General features: G+C 36.4%; 1 long non-coding RNA gene across 3 annotated transcripts in view; it reads right to left on the reverse strand.

The window, feature by feature from the left end:
* LOC127524219 (uncharacterized) overlaps positions 1-20604 on the reverse strand; it is a 39244-nt gene extending 18640 nt beyond the window's left edge. The window contains exons 1-4 of one of the 3 annotated variants that reach the window (XR_007933023.1): positions 20324-20604; positions 19565-19708; positions 14348-14406; positions 982-1110 (exon numbers count right to left, since the gene is read on the reverse strand). This is a non-coding gene — a long non-coding RNA (uncharacterized LOC127524219). The remainder of the gene's footprint in view (positions 1-981; positions 1111-14347; positions 14407-19564; positions 19709-20323) is intronic. The other 2 variants (XR_007933022.1, XR_007933021.1) reach the window with 2 other exon arrangements.
* Between the last annotated feature and the right edge of the window lie 1110 nt (positions 20605-21714).

The raw sequence follows: 21714 nt of genomic DNA on the forward strand, positions 1-21714 counted from the left end.
TGACAATTAGCTGAAATAAAATAAGTTTATGTTTTTATATTTTATTTTGTTTCAGTTAACGTTTATAGTTTATTTCAAGTAACAATTTTTTTTTTTTTTATGGTTTTAGTTTTAATTAACTAGAATAACCCTAGTTAAAATCCTCACTGTTTCAAACGTATAGCCAAAATACACACACTATGCATGTTGACTTGATTGTAGTCTGGAAAAAAAAGCTTACTAACATTTCAATGCGAAGTTCAATCCAATTGTAGAACTTCATTGCCATGACAATGCAACATCATTAATCCTAAAACCTAAACGACTGTAAAAAATGATCATTTAAACAACTTTACCACTCAAATACACAGGTTTTAAATGAAAAAGAAATTTTTAAGTGCTTTTATAAAATTATAAACATTTTAAATCCTGCAAAAATTGGATTAAACTTAACTTGTATTTAATCCAGAATTTCATAAATCTGTATGCACTAATATGCACCCTTTAGGGGTGTATAAAGTACAAATGTGAACGTGTGAGGGTACTGCTAAAGGTTGCACATTTCTTTCTGAGAGTGAATGTACTGGGTGTGCTGGTTGGGGTGTATGGGGTTTATTGGTTGTATTGAGTGTATTGGCGGTGAGGTGAAGCTTTCATTTGGCAGGCTGTAAAAATGCCTGTTTTTGTGTGTGTGTGTCAGGGCTTGAGTTTTTGTGATGGAGGAAGCAGGTATTAGCTCAGAGACCTCGGTGGTCCCTGCTAGCCATTAGTTTCCCCTACAGCTGCAGTAAGATCCGCACTGTGAATCTGCCACACTGCCTCATTCATCAGCCACCCCATCCGCACCAGCACACACACATTCCAATAACACACACACACACACACACATACAGCTCACTCCTCGCTAGAACTTCAGCACTGTGACTGCAAAGCATTTGAACACAGGGAGAGATGAGCAGAAAGAAAAACACGGCATGATGAAAGCCGTTGTTTATTACTTACGATCGGCACGCTTGTGGTTCTTTCATGCTCTTGACTGAAGCGTCTCTGGTCAACGCGTGTGTGCAACTTCCTGCCGCCCGCCTGTCTTACAGGAAGTCTTAAATGTTGGCAGGAGAGTTGTGGAATGGCCTGTGGAAACAGAGAAGACGGGGTCAGACCCGAGAGGTCAGCTGCCGAGACCCACTGTATTAGAGCGCACAGCGCTGGACCACTTCACACTCTCTCTCTGTGGGCCTGACGGTACATTATTTGTTAGAGCACATTTGTACTGCCAAATCAGTAGGGCCTGCAGCCAGTTGTACAAAACTAAGTTAAGATCATTTGTTTTTTTTAGATTAAGGGGTTTTGTGCTTCTTTGTCGTATTCAGTTTAAGTGCTTAAACTTTAGTTGCTGTCTTCAGTGCAGAACATTTTACCTTTAAAGTGGTGAAATCACATGAAAACTTCTTTTCCCTTAATCTTTTGAGATAAAAAAAAATTCATTGCAATATGCAATCTTTCACCTTAAAAAAGCATCTTAAAAATGATCGTTCCAACTCTAAATTCTGATTGGTTGCGACTTTGATTGGCAATCGTAAACAGCCTATAATTTTACTAAGCAGATTGTTTTGAGTGTGTGTGTGTAAATCTTTATATATTCATGCAATGAGTATAATGCAACTTTGCAAAGGGGATGTTTTTGTGCAACTGGACCCTACTTATCTGTCACATGCAGTTTATGCTTTTGAATTTAAAGCTGTATTTCCACCGCAGTAACTTTCTCCAGGAACTAGGGACTTTGGGGTGGTACTCGGTGTGTTTTGACTGCAGGGACCAGGGTCTAAATAAAGTTCCCGGTAAAATTTTCACCCTCCGAAACTCCCTGCTAGTTCAGGAACTTTCGGGGGTGGGACTTGGGTGCTGAACATGCTGATTGGATGAGTTCACTCAGCATTTTGATTGGTTGACTCCATGCAGCATTTTATTTCAAACACCATTTTTAAAAGTCTGTTGCGGTGCGTGCAGTAAGAGTTGTTTGCTATTTGAATCAACAATGGAGTTTAAAAAATACGACTGATGGACCGACAATGAGGTTCATTTTTTTATTAAGCTTATATGTGGAGGACGAAATCCAGCGGGAACTGGAAAGTCCTGCGCAGTCCTATGTAACGTCACCGGACTAATCTTCACGGTACTGAATGGAAACGCAGACAGCAACAGTTCTGAGGGAAAAAGTTCCTGGGACAAATTGTTCCGGGTGATTTCGGTGGAAACGCGGCTTTAGTATAGTTTACGTGCACTAGGGTTCAAATCACAAGAAAACTACTTGTTCCTTAAAGGGGCTATATCTAAGAATTTTCATGTATTAAATGCTTTTTTTATTGCCAATGTGTGAACAGCTTGTAACAAAATGAGACCTTCCTCGACTTCCTAGGTTGTCTATGAAAGCCTGTAGACTGATTTTTATGCGAAGGAATGCCAGGAAATGCCGGGAAAATCAAAAGGATGTGACGGTTACGCGCGATCACATGAACCTCTCTTCCATTCTACAACACATAAAAAAAAAATGCTTATACAAAGTTCAGGATAATGCAGAAAGAGCCATTCTGCACTGTAATGTCAATGTGTCATGCAAAGGAAAGGGTTCAATTCAAACTATAGTCTCACATATCCAAATCAGTATTAAGTCTCAAATATGCTTTATAATCAAACTGTCGTAACAGTGTAGTTGCAGTGTAAACTGTGAAGTGTGTTGTGTTTATTTTCTTATTAAGATGAAAGTGTGCAGAACATATGTACATATTCATCTAAACGTCACTCTCCGCACGTCTGAATGTTCAGTATATGTAACAGTATATCGCTGCAAAGGTACTTCTTTTTACTTCCAAGCAAAGAATGAAAAAGAACCTCTCCGTGAGTATATCAGGGCACTGAATCACGTTCAGTCTCTTGTGTGCACGAGTGCGAGCACGAGCAATAAGTTGCTGACTGCAGTTCACTTAATGGCCACCGGTGTCACTAATAACAAGGGTTTCAGAATTCTACATACTGTATATCCTCTTTAATCTTTTGAGATAAAAGTATAAAACAGCATGAAATTATACAGAATCTTTCACCTTAAAACATCACACAGCATTATAAAACCAATTGCTCCAACTAACAGTCCACTTTTCACAATTCAATCAATTCTCGTTTGTTAAAATTATGCCTTGCTCTTGTTGAATATTTTCAATGTAGCATATCTGTGTGCATGAGAGCTTGAGAAAGAAATCAGTATGTCAATTACAGAAATATAATCTGTAGCAAATACTGTTTCATGTTAACTTTAAGACACAATAGCACAAAAAAATGCCTTGTTTAAGTGTAAGAGATAGGGTGAAAAATAGTCATTAAAAATTTAATGACTGATGGAAAAAAAAAAAAAAACATTATAAGTGGGCCTCGGGGAAAAATAATAAAACAATATATATTCATGATATGACCCCTTTAATAAACTGCAGAGAGGTTACAATTACGAATAAAAATGTTTTTTGATTTGTGCCAAATATTCACAGGATAATTGCAGCTCTTGCAACTAAAACACAAAGCCCTGGCCCTTAATTTTGATCCTACAATGAGCATTTCTTTGTCACACTTCACAAACAACCAGATGAATTAAATAACCATGTGTGCAGTAAAAGGAAAATACGTGCATTCGAAGACAGCCTATACTGCTGGAGCAGTCTTATTTAAATTGGATGGGAAATTAGTGAAAAAGGCCTGGTCATTTTCGTGGAGAGAGCCGATCTGATGGCTGGGGTAATTATCCCGCTAAAGTGGGTAACTGACATGTATGGTCACATAGGTCAGTTACTGTAAGACAGATTTTTTTCCCCTCTCCCAGTGCTTACTGAGACTCATTAAGTCCTTTAGACCAAACAGAGATAAAGAGTATTGTTAACATACAGAAGCCCAGGAAACTTACGGAGTGTGGTGGTGAGAGAGAGAGAGAGAGAGAGAGAGAATGCGATCCGCAATGATTTGCTTTGTTTTTTGTTTTTTCCCAGAAAAAATATCTTGATGAGGCGATGAAATAAATCACAGGGGCTGAAATCCAGAGGTAACATCTTTTATGGACTTCTTCATGTCATCCATCTCCGGGCCGGGAGTGAATTATCAGAGCCACAAAAAAAGATCTATGTTTTCTGAGTTCCAATAATGGCTCAGGACAGAGATATATATTTATTTCCTCATAAGCTCGACAGGGCGACGGTGAGTGATAAGTATCATTATTGTTTGGCGAGATTGTAGTTTATGTCTCATCACCCGAGATGTTGGCACGCACGTTTTCAAAGGAGGAAACCGATCAATTTCAGCCTGACGTCCAGGAACATATGCAGAATGTAATGAGGAAGAGAGAGACGATTACAGACCCCTGCATCTCACTGTATACTCGCATACACCTTCATAAACTTACATATGGACGCAATTTCCCTTCCCATTTTGTATCTAGAGGAAGGCGGCGCAGTACATCATGGACAAAAAGTCCATTTTAAATCACAATCAGCTACTTTGTGAAGCATCCACCGTGCCAAATCATACTCAATGTCATCTAAACAATCTGAAAAGTTTTATTTGTGTGATTGAACAGTTCATGACAGGTCATTTTGAGGTCCACATTGAAAAAAGACATTCATGTTTTTCTTTTTTTATATTTCCATAATTTAGCCAGACAGTAAAGAACACAGTTTCTGCCCATAAACACAAAATTATCTATTCACATTTTTTCCCCAAGTAAAATCTGTAAATCGTCCTCATCAACTCTGAAATAAATAAATAAATAAATAAATAAATAAATTCATTCAGGTCTGCTTTCAAAACTGAATGGGCATCAATTTTTATATTACCTTTTTTTTTTTTTTTTCATGACAATGTTGCTAACTGGAAATCCAAAATAATATAAGACATTTTTGTTTTACTTCCTTCTATCAATGACATTTGTAATGTTTATGTGGTAATACTTCCAATAGTTTTCCTCCACATAAAACAGAGATTTTCAAAATTAATAAGCATAAAATTAAGCCAAAGTTTAACTTATTTGAGTGAATGCATCAAACATCAAATGTAACTGTTGATTTGTTATATGAAATATTTATACATTAAAAAAAAAAAAAAAAAAAAAAAAAAAAAATCACACTGCAAGACTATTTAAACTTAAATTAAAAAGTATATAAAAAGACACAAAAAGTATATAAAATATCCTTCGTAAAATATTACTAATATTATTAAGAACTAATTTTCTTGTCCGCATACTGCCTGGTGCACCTTCATTGTGGATTTATTACTGCTGGCATTATATCAAACATAAAAAAATGACTGAAATTAAAATGAAAATAAGTACATAAAATAAATCGAATGAAAACATCCATAGCATATGACCTTTTGCAACACCCACAACTGAACAACCGACACTCCCACCTCTGCATTAACTAGAGATCCCAATCCCATCTAAACCAGTAGATGAAATGACAGACGTTCTACAGTATATTAATAATTGTAAATCAAACATCATTTAGAACACTAATCCCATTGGAATAGTGCTTTTGGATAGATGAAAAACAAGAAGGCTCACAAATCAAGGAATCAGACTCCGCCAACAACTGAAAATTTCGACTGCATGAGCTTTAATTTAATTTCCTCCTACATACTCGTCTTGTACACACTCACTTTCAAATTGAAAAGGTGAAGTGTGTTTTATTTCGCGCTGACCCTGTCTGGATTAAAACTGAGTATTCATGAATATAAACAGCGGCGCATTAGCGTGCATTAATGGCAATAATAAATGCATAACCTGCTGGTTTGTGGCCTTGACCGGTATGAGGAGCGCCTCTGAAGAGCGTTGTTCACCTCACCGCTATCGTCTTTGCTCAAGGGGGCCTGCACGGGGCAGGATTCTATTACCACAACTGACCCCTGTCTCTCCAAAATGCCCCCTTCCCTCTTACCCGGCTCTGTTCCCCCCCTGAAGAGCATCTTGGCGGTCTCTGTCGCGCTTTGCTCCTCTTCACCTCACTGCTCCTGTAACTCTGAGCTCATTAACCGCGCAGTTCCAAACGGCTGCTGGCATACATTGCCGCCTTTATCTCCAGCAGCCCCTTCGGACGCAGGCATTGTCTCTTATTTTTAATTAGATTGGTTCATCAGCAAGCTGACGGGGATGTTTATGCACTGGGCTCTGGTACAACATCGAATCACACTCATTTCTGTCTGCACAGTTGTTGTTTAAAGTATTTATTACTATTTTATTTCTTAAAGGGATAGTTCACCCCAAAATGAAAATCACCCCATGATTTACTCACCCTCAAGCCATCCTAGGTGTATATGACTATCTTCTTTCAGACGAACACAATCTGAGATATATTTAAAAATATCCTGGCTCTTCCAAGCTTAATAATGGCAGTGAATGGGGGTGCGATTTTGTAGCCCCCAAAAAAGTGCATCCAGTCATCATAAATATAATCCATAAGGCTCCAGGGGGTTAATAAAGGCCTTCTGAAGTGAAGTGATGGTACAACATAAGTTTTAAATATGTATATTGTTCTTACAAAAACCCATCGCTTCGCTTCAGAAGGCCTTTATTAACTCCCTGGAGCTGTATGGATTATTTTTCATGATGGATGGATTAATTTTTTTGGGCTTCAAAATCACGCCCCCATTCACTACCATTATAAAACTTCGAAGAGCCAGGATATTTTTAAATATATCTCTGATTGTGTTCGTCTGACGGAAGATAGCCATATACACCTAGGATGGCTTTAGGGTGAGTAAATCATAGGATAAATTTCATTTTTGGGTGAACTATCGCTTTAAGAGTGATTTGACTGCTCAATTTGGTTCAAAATGTAAAAAAGTATAGTTGGTATTGAAGTGAAAATGACTGAATGGCAAGGCAATGCCTTTAAAAAACAAATGAATTGTAAGCGTAGCACTGCTTTTACAAACTGGTGTACAAGTTAAAATTATTTTACAGTAATATCCATTTTTAGCATATATTGATATAGTGCAGCCCCTTTAAAAATCTATTTACTTGTACATTCATGGTCTTAAATGAATAAAAAAAAAAACATGTTGGCATACCTAATATCCTGTTGTCATGTAATCATGTTGTGAAACAGCCTATAATTAGACAGTGTTGTTATTATTATTGCAGTTTCAATGACAATATTTGTAACATGCGCTATGTAAAAGTGTCTCAAGATAAGCAACATACAAGAAAGGCCTTTTATTATAAGATCCTGTCATGTCACTTGTTTAACACTTGACCTGCTGACTCTCACATGCATAAATCATGAATGAATAAACATGAGGATTCATAATACGGTTGGCATGTGTGTTTATCCTTTGCCAAGTCAAGGTATTAATAAAATTAACTGAATTTAATTAAATATCACTGTATGTAAATTAGATATTTCAGACATGTGCAAATAAGGACAGTCCAGGTTTGTTTTGTACAATTAGTCTATGTATTAATTTAACTTCTTTCACTAAAAACAAAACTGCAAGGTCAAATTATGTGCAATATATATATTTTTTACATTAAATACTAATAATTTAATTTAAAATGAATACTTCACAAGAACATGGTATAAAGTGTTTTATTTTACAGGAGTTACCAAGTTTTTCCACCTCTGAACAAACTCTGATTTTTTTTTTTACCTGGATTCTCTGAAAGCTATAAAATATTAATCATCCCAAAGATGGCTCTTAAATTAGGGTAAATTCCTGAGAGAATGGGATCAGTCATTAAAACAACATCATTAGGATGTCAGCAGAGCCCCAAGGAGAGACCGGGCCCGACTGTTGATCATTTCTGCTATATTTAATGAACAGTCAACGACACATAACTTCAATATTGGCAAAACATAATAATGAGGCAATTTCACGGAAAATATGCGCAACCCCCCTGTTTTGTCACACTTTTATAATACACTTGATTGCTTAATCACGCAACTTTGTGTAAACAAACAGTCTTGGGATTTTGAGGTTGGCACATTTTTTTTACTTCTTAAAAGGTAGTTTTTTAAACAATTAAACAAATTGACTAAAAAAAAAAAATGTAACTTTCACGGTTGATCGACTGATTTTGCGCTTTTGATTTGGCTCAGTTTTAGAGACAGGAGCCACAGAGAGAGGGAGAATGATGTATATAATACTCAAATGTAAGGTTTTTATCCAAACATTACAAATTAAGTCAAAACCATCAATGCACCACTGACGAAATATAAACCAATGAAAAAGGAGTCTCTTCAACAACTGCATCAAAGTGTCGTTTGTTCACACTGCAACGGGCCACACCGGATACACATTAATTTCTCATTCAATCTCTTGAAGCACATTATGATTTGGCTGCAAATATTAAACTTCCTCTTTAATCCATTTTTATTTTTTTTTTATTTGCTGAGGTATGTCTTTACAGTTATGATGTAAGACTATAGCTCTACATAGCATTAAATAGTCTTTAATGGGCCGTGGCTAACTCCAGCGGTGTAAATTTCTCATAAAGTGACACTTTTACACCTTATTTAAGGAGGAGTAACCTGTCTTGTGCAATCCTTTCCAAAACAAGGTCCAAAAACAACATCAGCGGGCCCATATTTCAGCCCAGCAGCTCAGAGGAAAAAAACTCCTGCAGATATTTTCTGAATTACAAAGATGGATTAGAGCCACATGAGAGGAATTTGGTGTGTGTCCACTGACTAATATATTTCAGAAGTTCAGCTGTATCTAAAACATATTTCATGACAAACGCAGAGAATGATTTGAACAGGTGTATCCAGCAACCCTCAGAGACCAATGTTAATTTGAGTAAAATTGATGAGAAATTAATTTAAGATGTTCATTTAACCTCAAAGGTGACGTGTACTTAATTTTTTAAAGTGTCCCTATTATGCTTTTTCAAATATTACCTTTCTTGCAGTACAATATAGCTGTTTGTGAATGTAAAAGGTCTGCAAAGTTTTAAAGATCAAAAGTGCATGACAAATAAAGCTATTGTCTCCTAAAAGAAAGAATCCATTCAGAACTGCCAAAACGAGTTGTGAGAAAATCTCACTTCCTGTTACATACCTTTGTAACAATGTACCAAAATTTGCATAATGCCAGCCTGTGGTCTTCACTGGCTGCCCATGAACAACGTGTACTTTGAAACGCCCTCAAACACTGTAGTTGCAGCTGAGACTGGAAGAGTTTGGTTTGTGTTGTCGACATTTCGAGACTCACTTTGCATGCACTTCAAAAGGATGAGGACGGAATCGCTCTGGAATTGATATGGAAAAACCAACGCCATTGTTTCGGTTCATAATAACTGTGTACACAAGCGCTGAAGAAGGATGAAGGATGGGTTTAGAGAGACTGAATCTTCAAACGAACCGTTTACAGACTCTTTGAGAAATGAGATGATGTGCAACATACGTATATTATGAGAAAATTAAAGTGTTTTTTTTTTTTTTTTTCACCTTGGATGCATGTAAACCTATTGTAGGAGACCTCCAAAACAAAACTAGGAACCTTTAAAATAGCAAAATAGGGGCACTTTGAAACACTTTCTTCTATCCAAGCATAATGTGTGCAGAGACTATAAAACTATAAGAAAGCGATTTGCAGGTTTATTTTCCTAAAAAGTCTGTCGTCACATTACACAAGTCATTGTGAAACAGCATCCAACCCTATTTTACATCTGTTACGTGTTATATTTTGGAGTGAAACAGAATATATATATAATGGTAAAATATGTAATTGAAAAGCGGCAGGTCGTTGGAGGAGTTGAAAAATAAGAGTGATTGGTGATGTTAGCCAATGGACCAAAAAGAAAAATCATTTACGATTATTCATTATGAAAATAAAACTTTGTTTTCCTTTGGAATAACATGCACGGGTAAATCCTTAAAAGGGTCAATTTTGATTTCATGTTGACTCAAAGAAAAAGGCCTGGCTTTAAGTTTCCTCCACAATGAATCAAAATACAAGCGTCAAGCTCCGTCATGCTGAAACAAAGGCATGAAATATGTGCAGTTATTTACTATGCTGGACAAATTCAGCCATGCCAGGCCAACAATAAACATGTCTACATTGTGTCAAACCTGCGGAGTGATAAACGGAATTAAGCCATAACACTCCTGGTAACGTAACCCCTTTACTTCTTGTAAATCCAGTCAAGTGTGAAAAATAATAAGTGACCAGAGGATGACCCACTCCTCAGTCTCACGGTGGATAAAACCTCCGCTGCTGGGTAATAAAACCGCACACAGATCAAATGCAATTGACTGGCATGACATATGAATCTCTGTTTGTGGCCCTATTACCTACGATTCAGCATTTGTGTTTGTGTAACCGCTTCAGAGAGAGATGGAGAGAGAGTCGTGGATTACCTTTGAGGGGAGATGACAGTAACAACCATTATTATCAAAAAGTGTTGATGGGCAAACCAGCTGCGGTAATATTGCAGTGAGTGTGTGCTAAGTTAACTAGCACTTTGAAATCTGGTTAAACATTTTACTTGACCTTTTTGAAGCTTAAATTGTGCAGATAAGAGAATTAAAGATCTTAAATTCATCATTTACCCACCCGCATGTCATCCAAAACCTGTATGACTGTCTTTTTTTCCATATCATCAAAGTATATGGGGACAGGGGATGGATAGATGGATGGATGGATGGATGGATATCTGCACTTTAAATTCTGCTTAAATTAACCTGCAAAAAATATCTCATGTGACCTTTTTGAAGCTTAAATGTTGCAGATAAGAGGATTAAAGTCAGAAATAGCAATGAAATTATTCATCTTTACCCTTGTTGACGATGAGTTATGTCATATATGCTGAGTTTAACTATTCATATTATGGAACACGGGTGATACATGGAACGCAAAGGCCACAAGATGTTTGTCTGACACCGAAAGAAAGTCTCATCAAGCCTCTTCTACCTCCATTACAGATTATCATAAATGTTTCACATTCACCTTTACCGTGGTGGAGATATTAAATCAAAGCAGACTTTCCCTGTTCCTCTCAAGTCAGCATTGATTAAAGATCTCCCGATAAAGGGTAGGCAAATGTCAGCTTAGTTGTAATTGAAAGAAAGCCTGAAGTTCTGATGTGCTGACCTAGGAATACAACAGCGGAAAGCACAACTACTGTGTCAGGATGTGTGGATAAAGATACTGTACAAGTGCAAATGTCAAAAGGTGAGAGAAAGCTCTGTGAGAACAACTAATTGCTATTAACATATAAACAGATAATTATCAATTGATATAATATTAGCTTTTCACAGAATGTCACCTGTTGTGGATGATGTGTTAGCATTTGAGTTCTCCACCTCAACATGGCTCAAAATGACAATTTTGTGCTATATAAATGATAAAAACTTGCCTGATGGATTATAATGGATTATAAAATGGGTATAAAACATTATAAAAGATTTGGGGTCATTAATACTTTTTTCTCAAAAAAAAAAAAAAGTATTTAAAATAAATTAATTTTAATATTTTATTGAGCAAGGATGCATTAAATTGATCAAAAGTGACAGTAAAGACTTTTATAATGTGACAAAATATTTATATTTCAAATAAATGCTGTTCTTTTTTTTTCAACTGTTTTCAACATTGATAATAATAAGAAATGTTTCTTAAGCAACAAATCAGCATATTAGAATGATTTCTGAAGGATCATGTGACACTGAAGACTGGAGTAATGATGCTGAAAATTCAGCTTTGATCACAGGAATAAATTACATTTTAAAATATAATCAAATAGAAAACAGTTAATTTTAATTGTAATAATATTTCACAATATTACAGTTTTTACTGTATTTTTGATCAAATAAATGGCGCCTTGGTGAGCATAAGAGACTTATTTAAAAAATAAAAAAATAAATAAAGCTTACTGACACAGTAAATATGTATTTAAACATTAACATTACCGATACAAAAGTCTACGGTAACGGAAAGGAACTGCAATTTATTACTATACAAATTCCTTAATATAAATTACAAAAGTTTTTATTTTTATTTTTACAAAATTGTAGTAAATTAACATTTAACTGTCAGCCTTTACAGTCAGTATATTAAGAGAGTTATAAAATGACCCTAAAAAAAAGGGAAGACATGTCTGACCAAACCATCATTAACCTCTGTCATTGAACTACAATGATGTATGTGCACTGCATGGTGGGAAATCCAGACATCAGTGATGCAGATTATCCTGAACCGTCTCACACAAGCACACACTGGTTTATACCCCAGGTGGTTGGGTGAGCAGCCCTGATCAATAGTCTTTTCCATATTTTTCGGAGTAAAAAAGGCGCTTGACTCAAGGTAACAGTCATGCGATTGAGCTCTTCCATTGAAGTTCCATCTGCTTGCCTGACACACAGATTTGTTTGAATTCTCACAATTATGAGTGGCCTGTGAAGTTAGCAGCGTCCGTTTGTAGTGCCGTCTTTGAGAGGCAAACCTGCCGTATTAAGGACACTATGAAGGTGGGGTAGAGTAATGTCTTCTCTCCAGAGGAGGTCTTCATTTTCAAAATCATCTCTTTCTTTTGACTACCTTGACACATAACAAAGTCTGCTTCCCACCAACCCCTCCAAAAAAAAAAAAAAAGGTAGGTAAAGGGTAAACTCGGTAAAGTTTTTTTTCTCAAAGTCATTTAGGTGTCACTTCCACAACATCAGTTTCATGCATATTTCATCATGTTCCTCACCAGCTCTGCAGAGTTAAACTACCATACTGAAGTTTTACAGCGTTACGGCGAACATGGCGAGGACCGTCTGCGTATATATTGGATTTTGTGACTTGCTCGTTTCCTCACGAGAGAAATAACATAGCCACAAATGCGTCTGTGCCTAGCTGCACTTGTGCTTGTCAGGAACTCCATCAAGTTCATTGGTGTTATAGATTCACGGGCGAATCAATACGTCTTTGCACAACAGAGCGAGAGAGAGTACGAGCAGGAACAATTGAGACAAAATAAACATTTGTTTGAAAATGTGCACACGGATGCAAGATTTTTATTCAATCGGGTTGTCAACAGCACTTACGCCAATGCAAAGTGATGCCCTCTCAAGAACCAGACGCAATATGGAGCAACTCAACACGGGACTTTTTTGGTCAGCACAATACAGACTTATAACAGTTTTATCTTGAACAGTTTAAGAAGCTATAAATCTAATTAATCTGTTCTGTGTGCATTGCATGCACATCAGGGATGGGGTGGGAATCGTATTGGAAAGTATTGATTCTGGTTCTGATTCCTTAAATTACATTTTTTTGTAAGGAAGGAAGCATTTCTTCCAACCAATATTTTATGGTTTTATATGCATGCTTTTTTTTAAATTTAACATTTATTACAGCAAAACTCCATCCTGTACGTGAATCTTTAACAAGGTCAGCGTATGAACACCAAGTCAAACAAACAAATGTCAAGTACCCATAACAGTTCCCTGCTAATTTTGTGTCAGACATGAGAAAAGTATTGACTTGGATTCAGTGAATAAGAAAAAGAATCCGATTCACTGAGCCACTCAGTTAATCAGTGGGTGACACAGCAGAATCAGGACCAGCACTTCTCTATTTTTACCTTTAGCCAGTTTTCCTTGCGTACAGGCACTTCCAACATGTTGCAAGTACGGAAGCCCGCCGCGCACTCCCTTCTTCTTAAGAGTACCGGCATTTTTGCAAATTGCAAATCACGCCGTTTTTACTTTCTTTTCGGCCTTTTCTGGGTCAGTAAGTCTACCTTGGGTTGTTGGGTTGTAAGTGTCTAGTGTAAATGCAGATATTGGAAATGGGTCACTTATAAAAGAAGATTTAGGCTGGTCATCAAAAAAACTGTTTAGTGTTGGGTTTACTTATAGTTTGACTAAAATACTAGACTATTGAATGAATGAATGAAATTATTTAATTAAAATTAAAAGCACAATATGTACATTTTCGCCCCTAGAGGTCGCTTATTCAAAACAAAGCCGTAGCTTAATGATGCCTTGTTTTTTAACGTTACTGTAGTATAAAGCAAAGCAGGGCCGAGTGTTGTGAGAGCTGAATGATGCCGCTGGAGTGATTGCTAATAAGAGCGACACACGTCTAAAGAGAAGCGGAACTTTTATTATGCTGCAGTCGCCGCTTGCACTTCTTCCGGTCATATTAGATACATTTGTATGTTGAAAGTTATAGTGCTGCTCTGCGTTCACTCGGCAGCTACTATGAGACACTTGTGGCACACTGCAGAAAGCTAGATCGATATTAGGCATGGTAAAACATGGTACTCACGGTAAATCAAGAAAACGAGATTTAAGACTTATAGCTTGTTGAGCTATAGTTTTCTGTCAATGAATGTATTCAAACAGTTGCTCACCTGTCTAATAAAACACATGATATATTAAAGCATCTTTGGTGTTTCCGTCTTTGGTGTTTCTACAAAATAAAACCAGAAGAAGAGGGTAACATGAGTATGATGTCATTGATAGGCGACGCATGGACACGGTCTGTGTCCTGGGTAAAATTGCTTATTTCTATGGATTTAAACATTCTTGGAAACATTTGGGATAATGTAAGTACACAAGACAACAAAATGTATAACATTGTTCTAGTGGTTTTTGGATATTTTAATCCAAAGATCTTACATATTGTGCCTTTAAAGGGTTAGTTCACCCAAAAATGAAAATTCTGTCATTAATTACTCATCCTCATGTCGTTCCACACCTGTAAGACCTTCGTTCATCTTCGGAACAAAAATTAAGATATTTTTGATAAAATCCGATGGCTCAGTGAGGCCTCCATTGCCAGCAAGATAATTTACACTTTCAGATTCCCAGAAAGCTATTAAAGACATATTTAAAACAGTTCACGTGACTAAAGTGGTTCAACTTTAATGTTATGGAGCGACGAGAATACTTTTTGTGTGCCAACAAAACAAAATTTCAAAACACTGTTTCATGAAGCTTCAAAGCTTTACGAATCTTTTGTTTCGAATCAGTGGTTCGGAGCGTGTATCAAACTGCCAAAGTCACGCCCCCAGTGGTGAACCATTGAAATTTCTAAACACTTATGATGTAACGAAGCCTCGTTTACTGAAATCACGTGACTTTGGCAGTTTGATACACGCTCCAAACCACTGATTCAAAACAAAAGATTCGTAAAGCTTTGAAAGTTCATGAAGCAGTGTTTTGAAATTGCCCATCACTAGATATTATAAATATAGAGTTAATATCTAGTAACTAAACATCTTAAATTCAGTTTTCAAAGATTTTATGTAAATAACATGGCAAACAAAACTTTTTTAATAATGTGGACTGATAAAAAACAAACAAAAAACATCTGTCTGTCCTTTATCTTGGAAGTCAGCCAATCAGGTTAGAGCTTAACAGATCAAAGTTTGATTCCAGCATTTTTTCAGACGGTCAGTTAATGTGTCAGTGACATCTGAGTTGGAGACTAAGGAAACACTATTATTGCATTTTAGCACAAGCTAGAGCAGGAAGAATGCAGATATTCAAGAACCGTTATCAGCACCAGTAATGACAAAAATATTGCTTAAATTGTTTTGTTTTTTAACAAAAAAGGAATCGTTCTCTAGTGTGCACGTACAAGTATCTCAAACAGATAAGAAAAGACCTATAATCTTGAAAAAAATTCATAAGTGTTTTTGTTTTCCTTCCCTCTTTCGTTCTCTGCATCTTTCTGACAAGGTACATCACCTGTCACCATGCACAGATTCTGTTTGTTTAGTTGCTTTCTTCACAACTCCAGGAGGATTTTTTTCGTCCTAACACGTAAAACGCGCCTATAGTTGCTCTGTTTTCAGTTTTTTTTTTTTTTTTTTTTTTTTTAAGACTTTTCACTTCCCAGAATCCTCTTGTGTCTCTTCTTACATCCAACTCAATCAATACCTCACACTATGCCTGGGGCGCCATTCTGCAAAATACTACATCCAATTTACACACAGAAATAAGCAACTTTCCAGCGGGTAGTACATAATCACACAAAACAAAAACAGCCAAGACACAGCGGCCGCAGATTCTAAAGATGCCGCTGACCTCCATTTACATGGGAAAATCACACCTCAGCCTCTGTGCGGCTGGTGCCGGAGCCGCCCGCTCTCGTTTGGATAAAAGAGGCTGTTTTGGGTGTTGAGTCACACCTCGAAATCTTGCTCGGATGTGTTTGTGTCACGGTGGCGGAGCCGGCTCGCTAGCGTGAACGTCGTCTTTATCCGCCGTGTTCTCTGAGGACCGTACCTGAGCCCCTCGCTGAGAGGAGAGCGCACTCGCTTTATCATCTCGTACACAAGCGTGCACACACACATATAGATGCACGTGCTTGTGTTATGAGCTTGTTGGAAGTAGGTAAACAGAAAAGGAAGGTAGTTTGAGCAGTAAGTTCCCTTTTTAAAAACAAGAAAATGTTAAAGTCATCATAAAATCAAAATGAACAATTATTGTTTTTTTTATGGAATATTCCAGTAGTCCTATTTATTATGATTTATCCATGCATATCATCATTATTATTATTATTTTTTAATTCATGTGCCCTCATAATCTTTAATCAAAAAAACGCTTTATGAATCTTTTGTTTCGAATCAGTGGTTTGGATCGAGTATCAAACTGCCAAAGTCATGTGAACTATTGACATTTTGAAACACTTATGACGTAACAAAGCCTCGTTTACTGAAATCACGTGACTTTGGCGCTCCAAAAGAAAACAAAAGATTTGTAAAGCTTCGGAGCAGTGTTTTGAAATTGGCCATCATTAGATATTGTTGAAAAGTCATTATTTTTTTTTTTTTTTTGGTGCACAAAAGTATTCTCGTCGCTTTATAATATTAAGGTAGAACCACTGTAGTCACATGAACTGTTTCAAATATGTTTTTAGTAGCTTTCTGGGCATCTGAAAGTGTTAAATATCTTGCTGGCAATACAGGCCTCACTGAGCCATCAGATTTAATCAAAAATATCTTAATTTGTGTTCCGAAGATGAACGAAGTTCTTACGGGTGTGGAACGACATGAGGGTGAGTAATTGATGTAATTTTCATTTTTAGGTGAACTAACACTTTAACTGGTTTAGGATGCAAAATAAAGCCAAATTAAGACAAATTAATGAGTCTCTCTTTTGGGAAACCAACATTATTTCATTTGAAAGACTATAACTGTTAACTTTGTGAAAAAGATGAGTTTTATTAATCAAATCTGCACTGTAAATGATTAAAGACTGTTAAAATGCTACAGTAAAATTGGTTAACAGTAAGTTTCTTTACTCTATATGATGAAAAGCTGTAATAACGCTAATGAAATGTTCTGTGTAATTCTACAGTACAATACTGTTAAATGTACAGCTTTTGGGAATGAAAAAGAACAAGTCATCATCAGCTCACATCTGATGGCTGTTCAGTGAAATAGCTTCTTAGTTATTTCTTATCAGGTTAACACTTTACAATAAGGTTCATATGCTAACATTAGTTAATGTATTGACTAACATGAACTAACCATGAGCAATACATTTGTTACTGTATGTTAATCTTTGTTAATGGTTCAACAGTTCATTGTTTGTTCATGTTAGTTCACACACAGTGCATTAACTAATGTTAACAAATACAACTCTTCATTTTAAAAATGTATTGGTAAATGTTAAAATCAACATTAACAAAGATTAATAAATGCTGTAGAAGTGCAGTTTATTTTTAGTTTGTTAACTAATGTTAACTAATGAACCTTATTGTAAAGTGTTACCCTTATCAGTTATGTACATTAGGGTTTTATGTTACATATTATGTTGTTAATGTTTATTGCATTATTTTAGTGTTGTGTGTTGTCATGATGTTTAGTAATTGTGTGTATGACACTCTTTGCTCCTTCTGTATATTTGTACTTACCTCAGCTTGTGGAAAAGCTACTTGTGATTAGCTTTGATTAATTATTGGTCTTTCTACCTGTGCTTTTAAGGTGGTTGTCAGTATATTATAAAGATAAAAAGCAGATTTTAGTCGTTTAGTATATTAATATTATTTCAGTTAATGTATATATATATATTAAAAAAAAAATTGTATTATTATTTTTATTTTTATTTTTACAGTGTGTTTATTCAAACCCACATTTCTTCAAACTGGCTCATGCACCGATTGGGCGGATTGTGTGCGACTGTCAAATTGTGAATAACAATAATTTATTTCTGTGCGTATGTGACATAAAGAAGAATGAATGGTCACCCCAAAATACATTATTTATGGACCCCGAGTGTCAGACCAGACTGGTGAACTTGAACCGCCCCGTTTCTTCCCCTTAAATTGGTGAGATTTCATTTAGGACACTGCAAATGTGACGCGTTTCTCCGCCAAACATTCACAAAGACGTGCATTACGCATTTGATTTACATTACAACCACTTTTTGCCCTCTTTCTGCAACAGAATAAGCCATCAAATACAACATAAACCAATAAAACAGAACGGCAGCCGAATAAAACGTATAAAAGCGCACCTCGAAACCCTGTAAAATAAAGTTAGCATGGGCTTGACAACACAATGGTTCTCTCCTTGTGTGTACACATGTACCTCCTCTTGTCTCACCTCATGTCTGTGTCTAAATTTTCTTTGCATTGTGTTTACTGTATATGCCAATAGTGTAATATTAAACAAAACCAGTGTGTCCGGTGTCAGAATGATAGATTACGGCAGCCAGGCAAGGTCACCCCAGAGGGCCAAGGAGCCCTGTCTCACTCTTGCAGTTAACACTATATCCGTATTGTATGAGTGTCACGAGCAATCCAATGATTTATTGCTTGGAAGGGTCTGCTCAATTTTTTTCCCCCCTCTCTCTCTCTGCCTCTCTTTTTCGTGCCTGACCAAATTGCACATTTTCTGGAGAAGGAGGCAAAAATATCCCAGCACATAGATTAGCCTGATCTTCTGCTTTGTTTGGATGGATTTGCAGTGTTGGGAGGAAAATTTAGGCGTGCGGATCTGTCTGGCCCGTTGTTAACAGTTTTTCATAGCTGATGTTTGCCAATGAGGAATCATTTGTATGGCAAAGAGGACGACCGCGTTCCTGAATGAATTTCATGATACTTGTCAACAACATGCCTGAGTCGTATTTCACCCCACAATCAAACAAAAATAAATAAAAAATTATATTTTGCATTAAAAATCAAATTTTTGGGGACTTTTTGAATTGACTCTATACATTTTGACTCTCTCACTCACTATATATATATATATATATATATATATATATATATATAAATATATAACATACATATATTATTTAAACTGTGAAGTATTTATATATTATGATAAAAAAGTGACATGAATTACAGTGACAAGAATGTAATGAGACAAAAATCAAAGTATATAAATATAAAAACAAATAACAGTAATGAGAAAATTGTATGTATGTTGTGAAAACGCATAAAACATATTGGTCCTGAAACAAGCAAAATATAATTTCCTTTTTTTTTTTGGATTTCGAGGTGAAATGTCAAATTCCATTACAAACTAAACAAATTAATGAATTAAGCGCACATAATTACATAACCATCACACTGCAAATGATCACCCAATGAAGAAAACATTAGCACTGACCTCAGAATGAGCACCGTGTCACATTTCGGCGGCCCTGAGCCAGGCCCATGATAAGATGAAGCATCTTTGCCTCAAAGGCGGCCTGGAAAATAATGGTTTGCCACTTATCAAGCTGTAGTCACTCCTCACTTGCAAGCCATTTTCCTACAATCAATAAAAACATGAGGCTCTGATGCAATTAAATTGATTGCATTTCTTTCTTCTTGTTTTTATTCTTCATCTTCTTTAGAACAGCAAACAAACGCCCTGACAAACTGAATACATTCAGAAGTTCGTACAATGAGATGCCCATATTGGCATAATTAACACAATTAGGCATGAATGGACACATTTAATGTTTAATTGCAGTTCAACCAGATCATGGACTAAAAGTCTATGTCTGTGACTTCTGTTCAGCCATCTAACGTTATTTGATATGCACGTATTTGCTTGTTTGCAATACTCTCTTGGATTTTTAGCGAGCTTTGTATTGTTACAATGTCTGTAGTATGTAAATGAACAATGTTTACTCGTTCTCCATGTTACCTGGACCTAGAAATTTACGTTTATTTGTCAAAACGACTTTTGACAGCTCCAGGGCTTTCTTGAGATTTACAGATTATACTTCCGCATATTTGTATCCGCGTCCACGGACAGTTAAAAGAACAGTTATTGTACGTTTAGGTTTATCACTGAAAATTGTATCGTACTTTGTCTACTCTTTAAACAGAATTATGGTAAAAAAAAAAAAATGGCACACTATGTCAACAGCTTTCTTACCTGTTCGCGATGGCGTTTTGGTTCGGGGGTTGGGCTGAACTGACAGAACGGCCGTTTCTTTCAACTTCCCCTCTGTTGTGGCCTAAAACACTGTGTTCGTGGTCATCCCGTTTGAAATGTTGACTACAAACAACAGATTTCCTGTCGCGGCCTTCTCTCCTTATTTACCAAAGTCCCTTTCAAGGAAAGTCTGTTCACTCGGCGGCCATATTTGCAACGCCTTTGCCTATTTCGGCCAAGACCAATGGTGCGTTCCAGTCATGTCTAAAAGATTTACGAGTTTAATGCACATGAACGCCACAACAAAGTCGTAAATACTAGTGGGAAGCTCGGGATTTTCTTTAAGCCTCGATCTTTACGAGTTGGGGGCGTGTCATTGAGAAACATGGCGGAATAACACAATATTTAGCAGTGACATTGTCAGACTTCATTTACAACCAAATAAGCTAATTCCCTGCACAAAAAAAAATAATAGCATTGTAATATAACAATATAATATGTAACAATAAAGTTTACAGTGGCTTCATAAATTAATTAAACACACCTGATGCACATTCTTTGTTCTTCATTTTATAGAAGTAGATTTCAAAAACCTGCATTTTTGTGTAGTTAATGAAGAGAAGGTACATCACCATCTTGCTCTGACGAAAGTGACTTGAACCAAAGTCCCTAGTCTTTGCTTGAACGTACCTGACGTCGTAACTTCCCACCTGGTAAATACGAACTTCCCAGGACTTGAACAAGTTCTATCTATTTGAATGGGGGAATCCTGAAATCTCAAAAACTGCTTGCCAAACTCACAATTAAATAACATATTTCAAATCAGCAACAAAATCAAGAACTGTCCCATAAATGTTGTTTATTATGCTCAAATAATGTTAAAAAGCTTATTTTTCAGGCTTATTTTTCTATCTGCAGTGCAACAACTTTACCAATCAGCGATTGGCTCTTTTACTTAGAAGGTGGGATGTATTCAGCCATATTGCACATTGCAGTTTCTCCCATTCATAAGTAATAGGAGTGAACCATCTTTCTATAACTATAGCCTAGTCTTTGGTATTTACAATTCTTTGCAGCCTTTAGCTGCTGCCTATAATGCACTGGATCCTTCACTGGAAACCGAAAGTAACTCACACCTGCTAAACGTTTACTCTTTGAATTCTTGCACCCAGGAACAATAAAAGTCAACACCACTGAGACTAAAAGTTTGCTAAGAAGTATTTCCCACTAAAGCAAGGCAGACTCTGGTAAGTGTATCCAAAGCAGACTGGTGGGAGTGGGCTTGGAAGGTAACATGCCCAGTGCATTATGGGTGTTGAAGTTTTTCTACCTATTTGGCAAAACGGAAGATTGTTCTCTGTTTTCTCTAGTCAGGTAGCACAGATTTCAAT

The sequence above is a fragment of the Ctenopharyngodon idella genome, chromosome 12, assembly GCF_019924925.1.
Source record: "Ctenopharyngodon idella isolate HZGC_01 chromosome 12, HZGC01, whole genome shotgun sequence".
In the NCBI taxonomy this organism is placed as follows: Eukaryota; Metazoa; Chordata; class Actinopteri; order Cypriniformes; family Xenocyprididae; genus Ctenopharyngodon; species Ctenopharyngodon idella.